This window comes from Leiobunum rupestre, chromosome 4, assembly GCF_980474605.1.
Source record: "Leiobunum rupestre chromosome 4, qqLeiRupe1.1.hap1, whole genome shotgun sequence".
NCBI lineage: Eukaryota > Metazoa > Arthropoda > Arachnida > Opiliones > Sclerosomatidae > Leiobunum > Leiobunum rupestre.
In genome coordinates, this window is record NC_143387.1 from 21568476 (window position 1) to 21582865 (window position 14390).

Sequence of the window (14390 nt, forward strand, 5' to 3'; positions counted from 1 at the left end):
ATATATTCATACCGAGGGAATTCAGGTGTACAAATCAGCAGTTTAATCACTTGAAATCACGTAAATTTAGTAGCTTTAATAACTTTAATCAATTAAATATTGAAATCACTTGAAATCTGAAATCAGATGTACAAAATCTCTAATGGAATGATTATATATCCCCTCGATTCATACGCGAGCACTAGCAATAGCGGAGAAAACATTTGAAAAATGCAGACGATTCTTTACATTTTAGCTCGTAAAATTCCCATAGGATTTTGCTGGGAATTTTAAATTTTGTGAGACTCGCGTGGTTTTGATTGAACTTCGTCATTTCTACATTATAAAGGTAATAAAAGTTAACGCTATTATTTGCTATCATAAATATACATACTAATCAACAATAATCGTGATTCTGAAGGCGGTATCTCCGTATAATTTCCTCAATACGCTTTGAAAAATCTTAAGCCTTGTCCAACTTTTGCGTTTGAAGTTTTAAACCAAGGATCATCTATACCTACGTTTCAGTTTTGCCAACCGAAGTTTCGGAGAGCAAACTACTTTTTCAATACCATAGCCGTCTAAATTATATCAGGCCTTGTAATACAATTTTATAAAAAATAAATACTGGCACAGATACTTTGAATTTTGTTGCCGCTAGATGCCGACTCTACGCTAGAAATTTTTGAAAATGACGCTGGAATGACGTCATTATATCGGTGATTCTTCTAGCGTTGGAGCAGAGTTAGACTTGTTGTAGTGAAGGTGGATGTTTTCTTTGGGAGGTAGGTTGATTTTAATAACAAGTACATTTTCCTTCTTGAATTTTATATTGTATAAAATTATGCTGTAAAATAGCATTGTATTATTTAAGTTCTTTAATTGGTTTATTTCTTTTTATAATTGCAGGTTTGGTTAAGCCTAGGCTTAACTATTCCAATTTTCTAAAATGCAAACATGCTGAGAACTCAATCTTCAAATCTAAATAAAGTTCCTATTAAACTGTGATATTTTAAGGAAGTTAAAATTTAAACCTTTAAGAAGGTTTCATGAAGCAATGGGTCGCATTCAGAATATGTATTGTTTTTTAAAGAATTGCCAAACAAATAATAGGAAAAGCAAAAATCACGAAAAAACAAAACAGGAAATTCAAAATGTTAGTTTTCATACTTTTCCACATGAAGAATCTCAGAGGAAAGCTTGGGTGAAAGCTATTTAAAGTAGAATGGATGGGGATGATGAAAATAAGCCAAGGTCTCTCAATATACCTCATAATTCTCGATTATGCAGTAAACACTTTGAAGAATCTGATTATTACAATAGAGTAGGTGCAACTCAAAGAAAACGACTTTTACCTCAAGCTGTACCTTCAAAGTTTGAAGACGCCCCTGTTTTAAAAAAAGGAAAATTTGCAGAAGTTATTACAAGTCAAAGTTCGTCTCATTTTTAAAATTCACCATTGAAAAGACTGCCATTAAGCCCTAAGATAGTGACAATTTCTAACCAAAGCCCTACAATTAAAGCAAAAATTAGTTATAGCTCAAACGTACGTTCAACCATTTCAAATCCAAACGTGAAAACTTCAATGGCAGTTAAAAATCCTATGCATATAAATAGTTCACCAAGAAGATTTCCATTAAGCCCTATGGGAGTGCGCATTTCTAACCAAAGCCCAAATGAAGCAATAATCAACAATATTACTGGTTTTATAGCGGTTAGAGTGGTTTCAGATAACGCTAAAACAAATGTTGCTTCCTACAAAATGTTTGGAAATGGTTGTGATACACTGATATGTGATTACTAATATTGTAATATTTCATATGGTTTAACAATATTTAAAATAGAAATACATTTTTCTAAAATAAAGTTAAATCAAAACATTAGGCAGTCGGTCTTATTAAAATTATAGCGTTATTAAAATGTATGCACGTTTTTTAAAAGAGAAAAGTTTTAAACTTCCCGGGCTTTATTGACGTCACTATTGACATTTTTCTAGCATACAGTCGCCATCTGTGGGGAAATTCAAATCGCGTTGCCGCCCCTATGGATTTTTGTATTACAAGGCCTGATATAATTTAGACGGCTATGTCAATACAAAGAATAAATCTAAGACCATTTACACCTGGACTGGAGTCCAGATAGGCTTTTCCGTTTTACTAGAGTCCCCGCTACCGAAGCGCCAGCACTGGCCCTCTTATGAAACTTTCGCCCACAAAAAAAGGGGCATGAGAAAACACGTTTACTTCGTTCTCTCTCTCCGTAAAATTTTCCGTTCGCGTATCCCGCTGCCTTCGAACCGGGCTACGGAGCACGACGAAACGGTTACGAGTTTGTGGCCGAAATTCGCGGATTTTCTCCGCTGGGTGGGTGTTTTGGCGGGGACAATTCAGAAAAAGCGGAATAGCGTTACCTCTAGTCCAGGTGTAAATGGTCTTGGAATAAATATAGCGCTCACTAGAATTGCTAGTCCTAGGCAGCGCTAATTTCTCCTTTGCTCCGTGTCGAAAACAAGACGTTTCAAACGTTTTTTGTTGGCGGTATAGAGAGTTAGAGGCTTCTCTTATTATGGGCTTCTGGTAATAGTTAATGCCGACCGCTAAATCCGGGGCCCAAAAAATGTAAACCAATCGAACATATTATGGATTTTACTTTTAAATTCCATAAAATTCAACTGAAATTTAGTACAGGAATTTCAATTTTGTTATTAATCAAGACATTTTGCTAGCTTTAAAAAATTAATTCTTCTAAGGGTAAGAAAAAATTTGCACCCACTATAATTAACCTTCATAAAATACTGACGCCACCACTGGTAGTCTCAGCTAACATTAACATCGGGTATATGAAAAACTGAAGTTAGGGTAAAATCATATTACCTTTGGGTGTGGGAAATATAAAATTCAATATACCTACGAAAGAATTATTTTTTTTTAATTAAACTTAGGGAGAATGAGTATTTTGAGACGAACGGGCATCATAGTCAATAGGTGTGGAAGTGGTTCACCTTCCCCCACATACTTAAATTTTAGGTTTTTTATTGTGTTATTTACTATTGTTATGGCAAATTTCCCCCCGCAATCTTGACTAATAATTCATAAGTCCCCGCCTTTTAGAATTTACTGGTCTTGACCATCTTGTTAGGTATAAGTTATGCCGTTTATGTTAGTTCTACGAGTTTACATTTAAACCCTTATCAAAATAATCCATCCCATGCAAAATAGAAGTAATTAAAATTAACGTTACCTTAAAACTTAAATTACTTTTGAATGCCATATAGGAATTGAATATAGTTCATACAGATCATAGAATTTGATCTACCCTCGCTATACCATATTAAATTAAGTTGATTAATCAAGTGGTTCTCTTAAAATATAAGAAATCCCTGACTACAGTAAGGCTAAAATTTAATCCCACACATGATAGTGCTAATGAAAGTATTTTTCTCTCTGTCATATGACCGTAGTGAAATAGTAATATCTTCTCTATCCTCAAGCCCAGATCTTTCCCAAAATTGTCACCCGGTATGCGACGGACAAAAGAACGTTTTTCATGTTGGCGGGCCGCAGACCTACCACTAGGTAACGAGACTTCAACAAAAAGCGCGATTTTCCAATCCTGCAAGGTCTAGGGTGCACCCCGACGTTTGCGCTAGGAAACAAAACTAAAAGTAACCCCGAAACCCTCTAACAGGGCCGCCTTATCCATAAGGCAGACTAGGCAAAGTGCCTAGGGCCTACGATTCCATATAATAGGGCATACGAAGGTTCAAAAAGTCTGTAAATGAGAGATTTTTGCCTAAGGCCTACGGAAAGGCTGAAACGGACCTGCCCTCTAAGCCCCCCACAACCACGTAGAGCCAACCACGAGCGGATTTTCCTGGATCAGACCACGTCAAACGTAGCATCACGAGACACGGGTCCCAATTAACCAATAACCCATGTAAAAAGTGAGGTCACTAATTGTTTTGGTTTTCAACTCCGCCCGACAATAACCGGAACAAAACCGGAAGACAGAGCACCAAAACTTCAGAACATTTTCTGATTTTTCAGCTGTGGCGAGAAGATTCTGACAGTGCAAGTGCGAGAGAAGCCATGTCGAAACCAAGACGAAGATAAAGTCGCGCTCGAGTGTGCTATTACCTTAACTTTAAGGAGAAATACCCCTCGCTGAATCCCTCGCGCGATGTCACGAATGAAGTTCTCATCGCTAAACACCCAGATGATATCCATCCAGGGCATTCCGATCAGAAAATATAAACACAGCAGCCATGAATCCAGGAAAAGTAATGTCTTCTCTAACCTCAAGCCACCTGTTGGTAATCCGGACATCCGTACCGTACCGTAAGCGAAGAAGAATCAAGTGATAAGTATAAATTTTCCCCAACTTCCCCCAACTTCCCCCTTTGTAGAGTACTCACGGTCAAAATCTGAAATAGCCAGTAAAACTTAGAGAAAATTTCTTAGAAAAAATGGTGAAATCCTTCGCTTTTGTTCGAGGAAAGGTTAAAAAGTGTCCCCTCGAGGTTGAGAGCTCATTCCGTTTCGTACGTTTCTACTTAGGATTATCTTTTCGTTCGTATTTACCCTTGCATGATCTTTTGGAGTGTTATTTTGTGTCAACAGTTTATTCGTAGTCTCTTTAATTGTAGTGATTAGTATTTAGTGTTTAGGGTATAACTGTTTGAATGCAGGGACTGATCCCATTGAAAACCGTAAGATATATATATATGGTCAAAGAGTGTATTTTATGTGATTTTTATATTCCCCGCATATAATATTTTGAATAGAGAAAATAACTTTAGTAGTGGTGGCCTCACCATCACGAGAATCAGCATTATTCCCCTCGCTATAAAGAAGAGATAATAATAGTTTTCCCCCATTTTGGTTTATTAGTGTATTTTTTTTTAGAAGCTCGTTATGAGCGATTGTAACGGGTGGGACATTTCCGTCCGCTCGTCCATTTGATTAATCAGGTGCGAGATATGTGTTACGGCCACGCCCACGGGGGGATACTTGGGGAGAGGGTTGAGACACCCGTGGCGGAAGTATGACAACCACCCGTTGGGGGATTAGTCGTCGTCCTCACACGGCCATCCACAAACTCTGCCTCCGGGAGGCCTGGGATTACAGGAGTGAGCCACTACTACCGGCTTATTAGTGTAATATTTATATATTGTGTTAAATAAAGATTTTGTGATTGATTATAGACAAAAGGGTTTCCATTCTGAATAAGAATCTCTCCTTTTTCAATTTCCCATTTATGTAACCCCCTCTCTCTAATTTGATTCACTCCACGATAGGCCACGACTCGCACTGTGTCGCCATCTTCCCCCGCCTTGGTGAATTATATCGTTGAGCAAAGGTAGGAATACATTCTAGACTGTACTCGTTATCCCATTCCGATACGATACGCAATAGGTATTATCCCGAGAGGTCGCAGAGGTTAAAACGTCACCGGCGCGTGCTTCAATCGCGTCGGAAAGCCTTAGTTTTAGGGAAACAATGAGTTACCGGGCTAATTTGATTTTTTAAGAGCTTACTCTTCGAGCATGAAGTGCATTCGGAGCAACGTTAAATTTCGTACGAAATTCTTGTACGAATTTTTACTTGAATAATAAAATGGTAGTATTGCAACACCGCAGAACAACCTAGTGAACGATGGACAAAAATATAATTTCGAAGCGAAATTGAGCGTCGTTCTTCCGATAATGCTTTAAAAGCCTTTAAAAGCTTTGAAGCTTAATCTTATGTAATCCGAAACAAAAATCTCCGAATTGGGAAGATTAAGTACGTGACTTTAAAAGCCTTATTTCCAGTAGGCTTTGCTCTTTACCTAGATTTTTTTTACTCTAGCAAATCCAAAATCAAAATAAAGTTGAACATTGTGTCCTTCCATACTGCCATAGATGTAGTCACAATTAAAAGCTGTAATCTTAAAATATTTGTAGATTCTATGTTATTTATTCGGATTTGAGAAATTTAGTGAAATTAGTATTTCGTATCTAGACACGTAAGTTACCCGCAGCAATTGTACAATTCCTTTATCGATTATCGCGCTAAAACCTTTCAGTTTAATAAATTCAGTGAAATTAGAATTTCGTACCTAGACACGTAAGTTACCCGCATCAATTGTACCATTCCTTTATCGATTATCGCGGTAAATCCTTTCAGTGGAATAAATTCAGTGAAATTAGAATTTCGTATCTAGACACGTAAGTTACCCGCAGCAATTGTACCATTCCTTTATAGATTATCGCGGTAAACCCTTTCAGTGAAATAAATTCAGTCTTATTTATGCGTTTAGACGCGTTGGTGGCTTTTAACGCAGGAGGTAAACAGGGTGTTTTCTTTTGCTCGAAAAAGTGATTTTTTTTTAAAACTATGTTTTCTAGAAAGTTGAAATTTGTACTGTGCATTATACGGGCCGGGGGACACTTTCTACCAAAATTGCATCTAAATCGAAAAATATTTTCCAGTTTTTTGAAATTTTATCTCGTTTATCAGTTTTTTATCCTATTCAATGTCGCTTAAGCGATAGACGTATGATGGCGATGGAAGGCTAGTCCATTGGGCATTGCCAACGTGGGTTCGAATCCCATCCCCGTCGCTCATTCTCGTTTATCATTTTTTACCCAATTCAATGTCACTTAAGCGATAGACGAAGGACGTCGGGGACAGGGTGGCCGAGTGGTTAAGGCGATGGACTGCTAATCCATTGGGCATTGCCCGCGTGGGTTCGAATCCCATCCCCGTCGCTCATTCTCGTTTATCATTTTTTACCCAATTCAATGTCACTTAAGCGATAGACGAAGGACGTCCGGGACGGGGTGGCCGAGTGGTTAAGGCGATGGACTGCTAATCCGTTGGGCATTGCCCGCGTGGGTTCGAATCCCATCCCCGTCGCTCATTCTAGTTTATCATTTTTTACCCAATTCAATGTCACTTAAGCGATAGACGAAGCACGTCCGGGACGGGGTGGCCGAGTGGTAAAGGCGATGGACTGCTAATCTATTGGGCATTGCCCGCGTGGTTTGAATCCCATCCCCGTCGCTCATTCTCGTTTATCATTTTTTACCCAATTCAATGTCACTTAAGCGATAGACGAAGGACGTCGGGGACAGGGTGGCCGAGTGGTTAAGGCGATGGACTGCTAATCCGTTGGGCATTGCCCGCGTGGGTTCGAATCCCATCCCCGTCGCTCATTCTCGTTTATCATATTTTACCCAATTCAATGTCACTTAAGCGATAGACGAAGGACGTCCGGGACGGGGTGGCCGAGTGGTTATGGCGATGGACTGCTAATCCGTTGGGCATTGCCCGCGTGGGTTTGAATCCCATCCCCGTCGCTCATTCTCGTTTATCATTTTTTACTCAATTCAATGTCACTTAAGCGATAGACGAATGACGTCGGGGACGGGGTGGCCGAGTGGTTAAGGCGATGGACTGCTAATCTATTGGGCATTGCCCGCGTGGTTTGAATCCCATCCCCGTCGCTCATTCTCGTTTATCATTTTTTACCCAATTCAATGTCACTTAAGCGATAGACGAAGCACGTCAGGGACGGGGTGGCCGAGTGGTTAAGGCGATGGACTGCTAATCCGTTGGGCATTGCCCGCGTGGGTTCGAATCCCATCCCCGTCGCTCATTCTCGTTTATCATTTTTTAATCAATTCAATGTCAATTAAGCGATAGACGAATAACGTCGGGGACGGGGTGGCCGAGTGGTTAAGGCGATGGACTGCTAATCCAATGGGCATTGCCCGCGTGGGTTCGAATCCCATCCCCGTCGCTCATTCTCGTTTATCATTTTTTACTCAATTCAATGCCACTTAAGCGATAGACGAATAACGTCGGGGACGGGGTGGCCGAGTGGTTAAGGTGATGGACTGCTAATCCATTGGGCATTGCCCGCGTGGGTTCGAATCCCATCCCCGTCGCTCATTCTCGTTTACCATTTTTTACCCAATTCAATGTCACTTAAGCGATAGACGAAGGACGTCCGGGACAAGGTGGCCGAGTGGTTAAGGCGATGGACTGCTAATCCGTTGGGCATTGCCCGCGTGGGTTCGAATCTCATCCCCGTCGCTCATTCTCGTTTATCAATTTTTACCCAATTCAATGTCACTTAAGCGATAGACGGAGGACGTACGGGACGGGGTGGCCGAGTGGTTAAGGCAATGGACTGCTAATCCGTTGGGCATTGCCCGCGTGGGTTCGAATCCCATCCCCGTCGCTCATTCTCGTTTATCATTTTTTACCCAATTCAATGTCACTTAAGCGATAGACGAAGGACGTCGGGGACGGGGTGGCCGAGTGGTTAAGGCGATGGACTGCTAATCCATTGGGCATTGCCCGCGTGGGTTCGAATCCCATCCCCGTCGCTCATTCTCGTTTATCATTTTTTACCCAATTCAATGTCACTGAAGCGATAGACGAAGGACGTCGGGGCCGAGTGGTTAAGGCGATGGACTGCTAATCCATTGGGCATTGCCCGCGTGGGTTCGAATCCCATCCCCGTCGCTCATTCTCGTTTATCATTTTTTACTCAATTCAATGTCACTTAAGCGATAGACGAAGGACGTCCGGGACGGGGTGGCCGAGTGGTTAAGGCGATGGACTGCTAATCCATTGGGCATTGCCCGCGTGGGTTCGAATCCCATCCCCGACGCTCATTCTCGTTTATCATTTTTTACCCAATTCAATGTCACTGAAGCGATAGACGAAGGACCTCGGGGACGGGGTGGCCGAGTGGTTAAGGCGATGGACTGCTAATCCATTGGGCATTGCCCGCGTGGGTTCGAATCCCATCCCCGTCGCTCATTCTCGTTTATCATTTTTTACTCAATTCAATGCCACTTAAGCGATAGACGAATGACGTCGGGGACGGGGTGGCCGAGTGGTTAAGGCGATGGACTGCTAATCCATTGGACATTGCCCGCGTGGGTTCGAATCCCATCCCCGTCGCTCATTCTCGTTTATCATTTTTTACCCAATTCAATGTCACTTAAGCGATAGACGAAGGACGTCCGGGACAAGGTGGCCGAGTGGTTAAGGCGATGGACTGCTAATCCGTTGGGCATTGCCCGCGTGGGTTCGAATCCCATCCCCGTCGCTCATTCTCGTTTATCATTTTTTACCCAATTCAATGTCACTTAAGCGATAGACGAAGTACGTCCGGGACGGGGTGGCCGAGTGGTTAAGGCGATGGACTGCTAATCCGTTGGGCATTGCCCGCGTGGGTTTGAATCCCATCCCCGTCGCTCATTCTCGTTTATCGTTTTTTACCCAATTCAATGTCACTTAAGCGATAGACGAAGGACGTCCGGGACGGGGTGGCCGAGTGGTTAAGGCGATGGACTGCTAATCCGTTGGGCATTGCCCGCGTGGGTTCGAATCCCATCCCCGTCGCTCATTCTCGTTTATCATTTTTTACCCAATTCAATGTCACTTAAGCGATAGACGAAGGACGTCCGGGACGGCGTGGCCGAGTGGTTAAGGCGATGGACTGCTAATCCGTTGGGCATTGCCCGCGTGGGTTCGAATCCCATCCCCGTCGCTCATTCTCGTTTATCATTTTTTACTCAATTCAATGTCACTTAAGCGATAGACGAATGACGTCCGGGACGGGGTGGCCGAGTGGTTAAGGCGATGGACTGCTAATCCGTTGGGCATTGCCCGCGTGGGTTCGAATCCCATCCCCGTCGCTCATTCTCGTTTATCGTTTTTTACCCAATTCAATGTCACTTAAGCGATAGACGAAGGACGTCCGGGACGGGGTGGTTAAGGCGATGGACTGCTAATCCGTTGGGCATTGCCCGCGTGGGTTCGAATCCCATCCCCGTCGCTCATTCTCGTTTATCATTTTTTACCCAATTCAATGTCACTTAAGCGATAGACGAAAGACGTCCGGGACGGCGTGGCCGAGTGGTTAAGGCGATGGACTGCTTATCCGTTGGGCATTGCCCGCGTGGGTTCGAATCCCATCCCCGTCGCTCATTCTCGTTTATCATTTTTTACTCAATTCAATGTCACTTAAGCGATAGACGAATGACGTCGGGGACGGGGTGGCCGAGTGGTTAAGGCGATGGACTGCTAATCCATTGGGCATTGCCCGCGTGGGTTCGAATCCCATCCCCGTCGCTCATTCTCGTTTATCATTTTTTACCCAATTCAATGTCACTTAAGCGATAGACGAAGGACGTCCGGGACGGGGTGGCCGAGTGGTTAAGGCGATGGACTGCTAATCCGTTGGGCATTGCCCGCGTGGGTTCGAATCCCATCCCCGTCGCTCGTTCTCGTTTATCATTTTTTAACCAATTCAATGTCACTTAAGCGATAGACGAATGACGTCGGGGACGGGGTGGCCGAGTGGTTAAGGCGATGGACTGCTAATCCATTGGGCATTGCCCGCGTGGGTTCGAATCCCATCCCCGTCGCTCATTCTCGTTTATCATTTTTTACTCAATTCAATGTCACTTAAGCGATAGACGAATGAAGTCGGGGACGGGGTGGCCGAGTGGTTAAGGCGATGGACTGCTTATCCATTGGGCATTGCCCGCGTGGGTTCGAATCCCATCCCCGTCGCTCATTCTCGTTTATCATTTTTTACCCAATTCAATGTCACTTAAGCGATAGACGAAGGACGTCCGGGACGGGGTGGCCGAGTGGTTAAGGCGATGGACTGCTAATCCATTGGGCATTGCCCGCGTGGGTTCGAATCCCATCCCCGTCGCTCATTCTCTTTTATCATTTTTTACCCAATTCAATGTCACTTAAGCGATAGACGAAGGACGTCCGGGACAAGGTGGCCGAGTGGTTAAGGCGATGGACTGCTAATCCGTTGGGCATTGCCCGCGTGGGTTCGAATCCCATCCCCGTCGCTCATTCTCGTTTATCATTTTTTACCCAATTCAATGTCACTTAAGCGATAGACGAAGGACGTCCGGGACGGGGTGGCCGAGTGGTTAAGGCGATGGACTGCTAATCCGTTGGGCATTGCCCGCGTGGGTTCGAATCCCATCGCCGTCGCTCATTCTCGTTTATCGTTTTTTACCCAATTCAATGTCACTTAAGCGATAGACGAAGGACGTCCGGGACGGGGTGGCCGAGTGGTTAAGGCGATGGACTGCTAATCCGTTGGGCATTGCCCGCGTGGGTTCGAATCCCATCCCCGTCGCTCATTCTCGTTTATCATTTTTTACCCAATTCAATGTCACTTAAGCGATAGAAGAAGGACGTCCGGGACGGCGTGGCCGAGTGGTTAAGGCGATGGACTGCTAATCCGTTGGGCATTGCCCGCGTGGGTTCGAATCCCATCCCCGTCGCTCATTCTCGTTTATCATTTTTTACTCAATTCAATGTCACTTAAGCGATAGACGAATGACGTCCGGGACGGGGTGGCCGAGTGGTTAAGGCGATGGACTGCTAATCCGTTGGGCATTGCCCGCGTGGGTTCGAATCCCATCCCCGTCGCTCATTCTCGTTTATCGTTTTTTACCCAATTCAATGTCACTTAAGCGATAGACGAGGGACGTCCGGGACGGGGTGGTTAAGGCGATGGACTGCTAATCCGTTGGGCATTGCCCGCGTGGGTTCGAATCCCATCCCCGTCGCTCATTCTCGTTTATCATTTTTTACCCAATTCAATGTCACTTAAGCGATAGACGAAGGACGTCCGGGACGGCGTGGCCGAGTGGTTAAGGCGATGGACTGCTAATCCGTTGGGCATTGCCCGCGTGGGTTCGAATCCCATCCCCGTCGCTCATTCTCGTTTATCATTTTTTACTCAATTCAATGTCACTTAAGCGATAGACGAATGACGTCGGGGACGGGGTGGCCGAGTGGTTAAGGCGATGGACTGCTAATCCATTGGGCATTGCCCGCGTGGGTTCGAATCCCATCCCCGTCGCTCATTCTCGTTTATCATTTTTTACTCAATTCAATGTCACTTAAGCGATAGACGAATGAAGTCGGGGACGGGGTGGCCGAGTGGTTAAGGCGATGGACTGCTTATCCATTGGGCATTGCCCGCGTGGGTTCGAATCCCATCCCCGTCGCTCATTCTCGTTTATCATTTTTTACCCAATTCAATGTCACTTAAGCGATAGACGAAGGACGTCCGGGACGGGGTGGCCGAGTGGTTAAGGCGATGGACTGCTAATCCATTGGGCATTGCCCGCGTGCGTTCGAATCCCATCCCCGTCGCTCATTCTCGTTTATCATTTTTTACCCAATTCAATGTCACTTAAGCGATAGACGAATGAGGTCGGGGACGGGGTGGCCGAGTGTTTAAGGCGATGGACTGCTAATTAATTGGGCATTGCCCGCGTGGGTTAGAATCCCATCCCCGTCGCTCATTCTCGTTTATCATTTTTTACCCAATTCAATGTCACTTAAGCGATAGACGAATGACGTCGGGGACGGGTTGGCCGAGTGGTTAAGGCGATGGACTGCTAATCCATTGGGCATTGCCCGCGTGGGTTCGAATCCCATCCCCGTCGCTCATTCTCGTTTATCATTTTTTACCCAATTCAATGTCACTTAAGCGATAGACGAAGGACGTCCGGGACGGGGTGGCCGAGTGGTTAAGGCGATGGACTGCTAATCCGTTGGGCATTACCCGCGTGGGTTCGAATCCCATCCCCGTCGCTCATTCTCGTTTATCATTTTTTACCCAATTCAATGTCACTTAAGCGGTAGACGAATGACGTCAGGGACGGGTTGGCCGAGTGGTTAAGGCGATGGACTGCTAATCCATTTGGCATTCCGCGCGTGGGTTCGAATCCCATCCCCGTCACTCATTTTCGTTTATAATTTTTTACCCAATTCAATGTCACTTAAGCGATAGACGAAGGACGTCGGGGACGGGGTGGCCGTGTGGTTAAGGCGATGGACTGCTAATCCATTGGGCATTGCCCGCTTTGGTTCGAATGCCATCCTCGTCGTTCAGTCTCGATAATAATGTTTAGCCTATTCATTTTCGCTTAAGCGATAGATGAGAGGCGAGGGAGACGGGGTGGCCGAGTGGTTAAGGCGATGGACTGCTAATCCATGGGACATTGCCCGCGTGGGTTCGAATCCCATCCCCGTCGCTCATTCTCGTTTATCATTTTTTACCCAATTCAATGTCACCTAAGTGATAGACGAATGACGTCGGGAACGGGGTTAACGAGTGGTTAAGGCGATGGACTGCTAATCCATTGGGCATTGCCCGCGTGGGTTCGAATCCCATCCCCGTCGCTCATTCTCGTTTATCATTTTTTACCCAATTCAATGTCACTTAAGCGATAGACGAATAACGTCGGGGACGGGGTGGTTAAGGCGATGGACTGCTAATCCATTGGGCATTGCCGGCGTGGGTTCGAATCCCATCCCCGTCGCTCATTCTCGTTTATCATTTTTTACCCAATTCAATGTCACTTAAGCGATAGACGAATGACGTCGGGGACGGGGTGGTTAAGGCGATGGACTGCTAATCCATTGGGCATTGCCCGCGTGTGTTCGAATCCCAACACCGTCGCTCATTCTCGTTTATTATTTTTTACCCAATTCAATGTCACTTAAGCGATAGACGAATTACGTCGGGGACGGAGTGGCCGAGTGGTTAAGGCGAAGGACTGCTAATCCATTGGGCATTGCCCGCGTGGGTTCGAATCCCATCCCCGTCGCTCAATCTCGTTTATCATTTTTTACCCAATTCAATGTCATTTAAGCGATAGACGAATGACGTCGGGGACGGGGTGGCCGAGTGGTTAAGGCGATGGACTGCTAATCCATTGGGCATTGCCCGCGTGGGTTCGAATCCCATCCCCGTCGCTCATTCTCGTTTATCATTTTTTACCCAATTCAATGTCACTTAAGCGATAGACGAAGGACGTCCGTGACGGGGTGGCCGAGTGGTTAAGGCGATGGACTGCTAATCCGTTGGGCATTGCCCGCGTGGGTTCGAATCCCATCCCCGTCGCTCATTCTCGTTTATCATTTTTTACCCAATTCAATGTCATTAAGCGATAGACGAATGACGTCGGGGACGGGGTGGCCGAGTGGTTAAGGCGATGGACTGCTAATCCGTTGGGCATTGCCCGCGTGGGTTCGAATCCCATCCCCGTCGCTCATTCTCGTTTATCATTTTTTACCCAATTCAATGTCATTAAGCGATAGACGAATGACGTCGGGGACGGAGTGACCGAGTGGTTAAGGCGACGGACTGCTAATCCGTTGGGCATAGCCCGCGTGGGTTCGAATCCCATCCCCATCGCTCATTCTCGTTTATCATTTTTTACCCAATTCAATGTCATTAAGCGATAGACGAATGACGTCAGGGACGGGGTGGCCGAGTGGTTAAGGCGATGGACTGCTAATCCGTTGGGCATTGCCCGCGTGGGTTGTAATCCCATCCCCGTCGCTCATTCTCGT

The 14390-nt window shown here is 45.2% G+C and overlaps 47 non-coding genes across 47 annotated transcripts; all 47 read left to right on the forward strand.

Annotated features, from left to right (window-relative positions):
* The first annotated feature begins 6648 nt into the window (after positions 1-6648).
* TRNAS-GCU (transfer RNA serine (anticodon GCU)) lies at positions 6649-6730 on the forward strand. The gene has a single exon. It is a non-coding gene; the product is annotated as a tRNA-Ser (tRNA).
* Positions 6731-6796: 66 nt separating this feature from the next.
* Positions 6797-6878, forward strand: TRNAS-GCU (transfer RNA serine (anticodon GCU)). The gene has a single exon. It is a non-coding gene; the product is annotated as a tRNA-Ser (tRNA).
* A 66-nt stretch (positions 6879-6944) lies between these two features.
* TRNAS-GCU (transfer RNA serine (anticodon GCU)) lies at positions 6945-7025 on the forward strand. The gene has a single exon. It is a non-coding gene; the product is annotated as a tRNA-Ser (tRNA).
* A 66-nt stretch (positions 7026-7091) lies between these two features.
* TRNAS-GCU (transfer RNA serine (anticodon GCU)) lies at positions 7092-7173 on the forward strand. Its single transcript has one exon. It is a non-coding gene; the product is annotated as a tRNA-Ser (tRNA).
* Positions 7174-7239: 66 nt separating this feature from the next.
* TRNAS-GCU (transfer RNA serine (anticodon GCU)) lies at positions 7240-7321 on the forward strand. Its single transcript has one exon. It is a non-coding gene; the product is annotated as a tRNA-Ser (tRNA).
* A 66-nt stretch (positions 7322-7387) lies between these two features.
* Positions 7388-7468, forward strand: TRNAS-GCU (transfer RNA serine (anticodon GCU)). Its single transcript has one exon. It is a non-coding gene; the product is annotated as a tRNA-Ser (tRNA).
* Positions 7469-7534: 66 nt separating this feature from the next.
* Positions 7535-7616, forward strand: TRNAS-GCU (transfer RNA serine (anticodon GCU)). The gene has a single exon. It is a non-coding gene; the product is annotated as a tRNA-Ser (tRNA).
* Positions 7617-7682: 66 nt separating this feature from the next.
* On the forward strand, positions 7683-7764 carry TRNAS-GCU (transfer RNA serine (anticodon GCU)). The gene has a single exon. It is a non-coding gene; the product is annotated as a tRNA-Ser (tRNA).
* A 66-nt stretch (positions 7765-7830) lies between these two features.
* TRNAS-GCU (transfer RNA serine (anticodon GCU)) lies at positions 7831-7912 on the forward strand. Its single transcript has one exon. It is a non-coding gene; the product is annotated as a tRNA-Ser (tRNA).
* Positions 7913-7978: 66 nt separating this feature from the next.
* Positions 7979-8060, forward strand: TRNAS-GCU (transfer RNA serine (anticodon GCU)). The gene has a single exon. It is a non-coding gene; the product is annotated as a tRNA-Ser (tRNA).
* Positions 8061-8126: 66 nt separating this feature from the next.
* TRNAS-GCU (transfer RNA serine (anticodon GCU)) lies at positions 8127-8208 on the forward strand. The gene has a single exon. It is a non-coding gene; the product is annotated as a tRNA-Ser (tRNA).
* Positions 8209-8274: 66 nt separating this feature from the next.
* On the forward strand, positions 8275-8356 carry TRNAS-GCU (transfer RNA serine (anticodon GCU)). The gene has a single exon. It is a non-coding gene; the product is annotated as a tRNA-Ser (tRNA).
* Positions 8357-8413: 57 nt separating this feature from the next.
* TRNAS-GCU (transfer RNA serine (anticodon GCU)) lies at positions 8414-8495 on the forward strand. The gene has a single exon. It is a non-coding gene; the product is annotated as a tRNA-Ser (tRNA).
* Positions 8496-8561: 66 nt separating this feature from the next.
* Positions 8562-8643, forward strand: TRNAS-GCU (transfer RNA serine (anticodon GCU)). Its single transcript has one exon. It is a non-coding gene; the product is annotated as a tRNA-Ser (tRNA).
* Positions 8644-8709: 66 nt separating this feature from the next.
* TRNAS-GCU (transfer RNA serine (anticodon GCU)) lies at positions 8710-8791 on the forward strand. The gene has a single exon. It is a non-coding gene; the product is annotated as a tRNA-Ser (tRNA).
* A 66-nt stretch (positions 8792-8857) lies between these two features.
* On the forward strand, positions 8858-8939 carry TRNAS-GCU (transfer RNA serine (anticodon GCU)). Its single transcript has one exon. It is a non-coding gene; the product is annotated as a tRNA-Ser (tRNA).
* Positions 8940-9005: 66 nt separating this feature from the next.
* On the forward strand, positions 9006-9087 carry TRNAS-GCU (transfer RNA serine (anticodon GCU)). The gene has a single exon. It is a non-coding gene; the product is annotated as a tRNA-Ser (tRNA).
* Positions 9088-9153: 66 nt separating this feature from the next.
* On the forward strand, positions 9154-9235 carry TRNAS-GCU (transfer RNA serine (anticodon GCU)). Its single transcript has one exon. It is a non-coding gene; the product is annotated as a tRNA-Ser (tRNA).
* A 66-nt stretch (positions 9236-9301) lies between these two features.
* TRNAS-GCU (transfer RNA serine (anticodon GCU)) lies at positions 9302-9383 on the forward strand. The gene has a single exon. It is a non-coding gene; the product is annotated as a tRNA-Ser (tRNA).
* A 66-nt stretch (positions 9384-9449) lies between these two features.
* TRNAS-GCU (transfer RNA serine (anticodon GCU)) lies at positions 9450-9531 on the forward strand. Its single transcript has one exon. It is a non-coding gene; the product is annotated as a tRNA-Ser (tRNA).
* A 66-nt stretch (positions 9532-9597) lies between these two features.
* Positions 9598-9679, forward strand: TRNAS-GCU (transfer RNA serine (anticodon GCU)). Its single transcript has one exon. It is a non-coding gene; the product is annotated as a tRNA-Ser (tRNA).
* A 206-nt stretch (positions 9680-9885) lies between these two features.
* Positions 9886-9967, forward strand: TRNAS-GCU (transfer RNA serine (anticodon GCU)). The gene has a single exon. It is a non-coding gene; the product is annotated as a tRNA-Ser (tRNA).
* A 66-nt stretch (positions 9968-10033) lies between these two features.
* On the forward strand, positions 10034-10115 carry TRNAS-GCU (transfer RNA serine (anticodon GCU)). Its single transcript has one exon. It is a non-coding gene; the product is annotated as a tRNA-Ser (tRNA).
* Positions 10116-10181: 66 nt separating this feature from the next.
* TRNAS-GCU (transfer RNA serine (anticodon GCU)) lies at positions 10182-10263 on the forward strand. The gene has a single exon. It is a non-coding gene; the product is annotated as a tRNA-Ser (tRNA).
* A 66-nt stretch (positions 10264-10329) lies between these two features.
* TRNAS-GCU (transfer RNA serine (anticodon GCU)) lies at positions 10330-10411 on the forward strand. Its single transcript has one exon. It is a non-coding gene; the product is annotated as a tRNA-Ser (tRNA).
* A 66-nt stretch (positions 10412-10477) lies between these two features.
* Positions 10478-10559, forward strand: TRNAS-GCU (transfer RNA serine (anticodon GCU)). Its single transcript has one exon. It is a non-coding gene; the product is annotated as a tRNA-Ser (tRNA).
* Positions 10560-10625: 66 nt separating this feature from the next.
* Positions 10626-10707, forward strand: TRNAS-GCU (transfer RNA serine (anticodon GCU)). Its single transcript has one exon. It is a non-coding gene; the product is annotated as a tRNA-Ser (tRNA).
* Positions 10708-10773: 66 nt separating this feature from the next.
* TRNAS-GCU (transfer RNA serine (anticodon GCU)) lies at positions 10774-10855 on the forward strand. Its single transcript has one exon. It is a non-coding gene; the product is annotated as a tRNA-Ser (tRNA).
* Positions 10856-10921: 66 nt separating this feature from the next.
* TRNAS-GCU (transfer RNA serine (anticodon GCU)) lies at positions 10922-11003 on the forward strand. The gene has a single exon. It is a non-coding gene; the product is annotated as a tRNA-Ser (tRNA).
* A 66-nt stretch (positions 11004-11069) lies between these two features.
* Positions 11070-11151, forward strand: TRNAS-GCU (transfer RNA serine (anticodon GCU)). The gene has a single exon. It is a non-coding gene; the product is annotated as a tRNA-Ser (tRNA).
* A 66-nt stretch (positions 11152-11217) lies between these two features.
* On the forward strand, positions 11218-11299 carry TRNAS-GCU (transfer RNA serine (anticodon GCU)). The gene has a single exon. It is a non-coding gene; the product is annotated as a tRNA-Ser (tRNA).
* Positions 11300-11365: 66 nt separating this feature from the next.
* On the forward strand, positions 11366-11447 carry TRNAS-GCU (transfer RNA serine (anticodon GCU)). The gene has a single exon. It is a non-coding gene; the product is annotated as a tRNA-Ser (tRNA).
* A 206-nt stretch (positions 11448-11653) lies between these two features.
* TRNAS-GCU (transfer RNA serine (anticodon GCU)) lies at positions 11654-11735 on the forward strand. The gene has a single exon. It is a non-coding gene; the product is annotated as a tRNA-Ser (tRNA).
* A 66-nt stretch (positions 11736-11801) lies between these two features.
* TRNAS-GCU (transfer RNA serine (anticodon GCU)) lies at positions 11802-11883 on the forward strand. The gene has a single exon. It is a non-coding gene; the product is annotated as a tRNA-Ser (tRNA).
* A 66-nt stretch (positions 11884-11949) lies between these two features.
* On the forward strand, positions 11950-12031 carry TRNAS-GCU (transfer RNA serine (anticodon GCU)). Its single transcript has one exon. It is a non-coding gene; the product is annotated as a tRNA-Ser (tRNA).
* A 66-nt stretch (positions 12032-12097) lies between these two features.
* TRNAS-GCU (transfer RNA serine (anticodon GCU)) lies at positions 12098-12179 on the forward strand. Its single transcript has one exon. It is a non-coding gene; the product is annotated as a tRNA-Ser (tRNA).
* Positions 12180-12245: 66 nt separating this feature from the next.
* TRNAS-GCU (transfer RNA serine (anticodon GCU)) lies at positions 12246-12327 on the forward strand. Its single transcript has one exon. It is a non-coding gene; the product is annotated as a tRNA-Ser (tRNA).
* A 66-nt stretch (positions 12328-12393) lies between these two features.
* On the forward strand, positions 12394-12475 carry TRNAS-GCU (transfer RNA serine (anticodon GCU)). The gene has a single exon. It is a non-coding gene; the product is annotated as a tRNA-Ser (tRNA).
* A 66-nt stretch (positions 12476-12541) lies between these two features.
* Positions 12542-12623, forward strand: TRNAS-GCU (transfer RNA serine (anticodon GCU)). The gene has a single exon. It is a non-coding gene; the product is annotated as a tRNA-Ser (tRNA).
* Positions 12624-12689: 66 nt separating this feature from the next.
* TRNAS-GCU (transfer RNA serine (anticodon GCU)) lies at positions 12690-12771 on the forward strand. Its single transcript has one exon. It is a non-coding gene; the product is annotated as a tRNA-Ser (tRNA).
* Positions 12772-12984: 213 nt separating this feature from the next.
* TRNAS-GCU (transfer RNA serine (anticodon GCU)) lies at positions 12985-13066 on the forward strand. Its single transcript has one exon. It is a non-coding gene; the product is annotated as a tRNA-Ser (tRNA).
* Positions 13067-13560: 494 nt separating this feature from the next.
* On the forward strand, positions 13561-13642 carry TRNAS-GCU (transfer RNA serine (anticodon GCU)). The gene has a single exon. It is a non-coding gene; the product is annotated as a tRNA-Ser (tRNA).
* A 66-nt stretch (positions 13643-13708) lies between these two features.
* TRNAS-GCU (transfer RNA serine (anticodon GCU)) lies at positions 13709-13790 on the forward strand. The gene has a single exon. It is a non-coding gene; the product is annotated as a tRNA-Ser (tRNA).
* Positions 13791-13856: 66 nt separating this feature from the next.
* On the forward strand, positions 13857-13938 carry TRNAS-GCU (transfer RNA serine (anticodon GCU)). The gene has a single exon. It is a non-coding gene; the product is annotated as a tRNA-Ser (tRNA).
* Positions 13939-14003: 65 nt separating this feature from the next.
* On the forward strand, positions 14004-14085 carry TRNAS-GCU (transfer RNA serine (anticodon GCU)). The gene has a single exon. It is a non-coding gene; the product is annotated as a tRNA-Ser (tRNA).
* Positions 14086-14150: 65 nt separating this feature from the next.
* TRNAS-GCU (transfer RNA serine (anticodon GCU)) lies at positions 14151-14232 on the forward strand. The gene has a single exon. It is a non-coding gene; the product is annotated as a tRNA-Ser (tRNA).
* A 65-nt stretch (positions 14233-14297) lies between these two features.
* On the forward strand, positions 14298-14379 carry TRNAS-GCU (transfer RNA serine (anticodon GCU)). Its single transcript has one exon. It is a non-coding gene; the product is annotated as a tRNA-Ser (tRNA).
* The last annotated feature ends 11 nt before the right edge of the window (positions 14380-14390 follow it).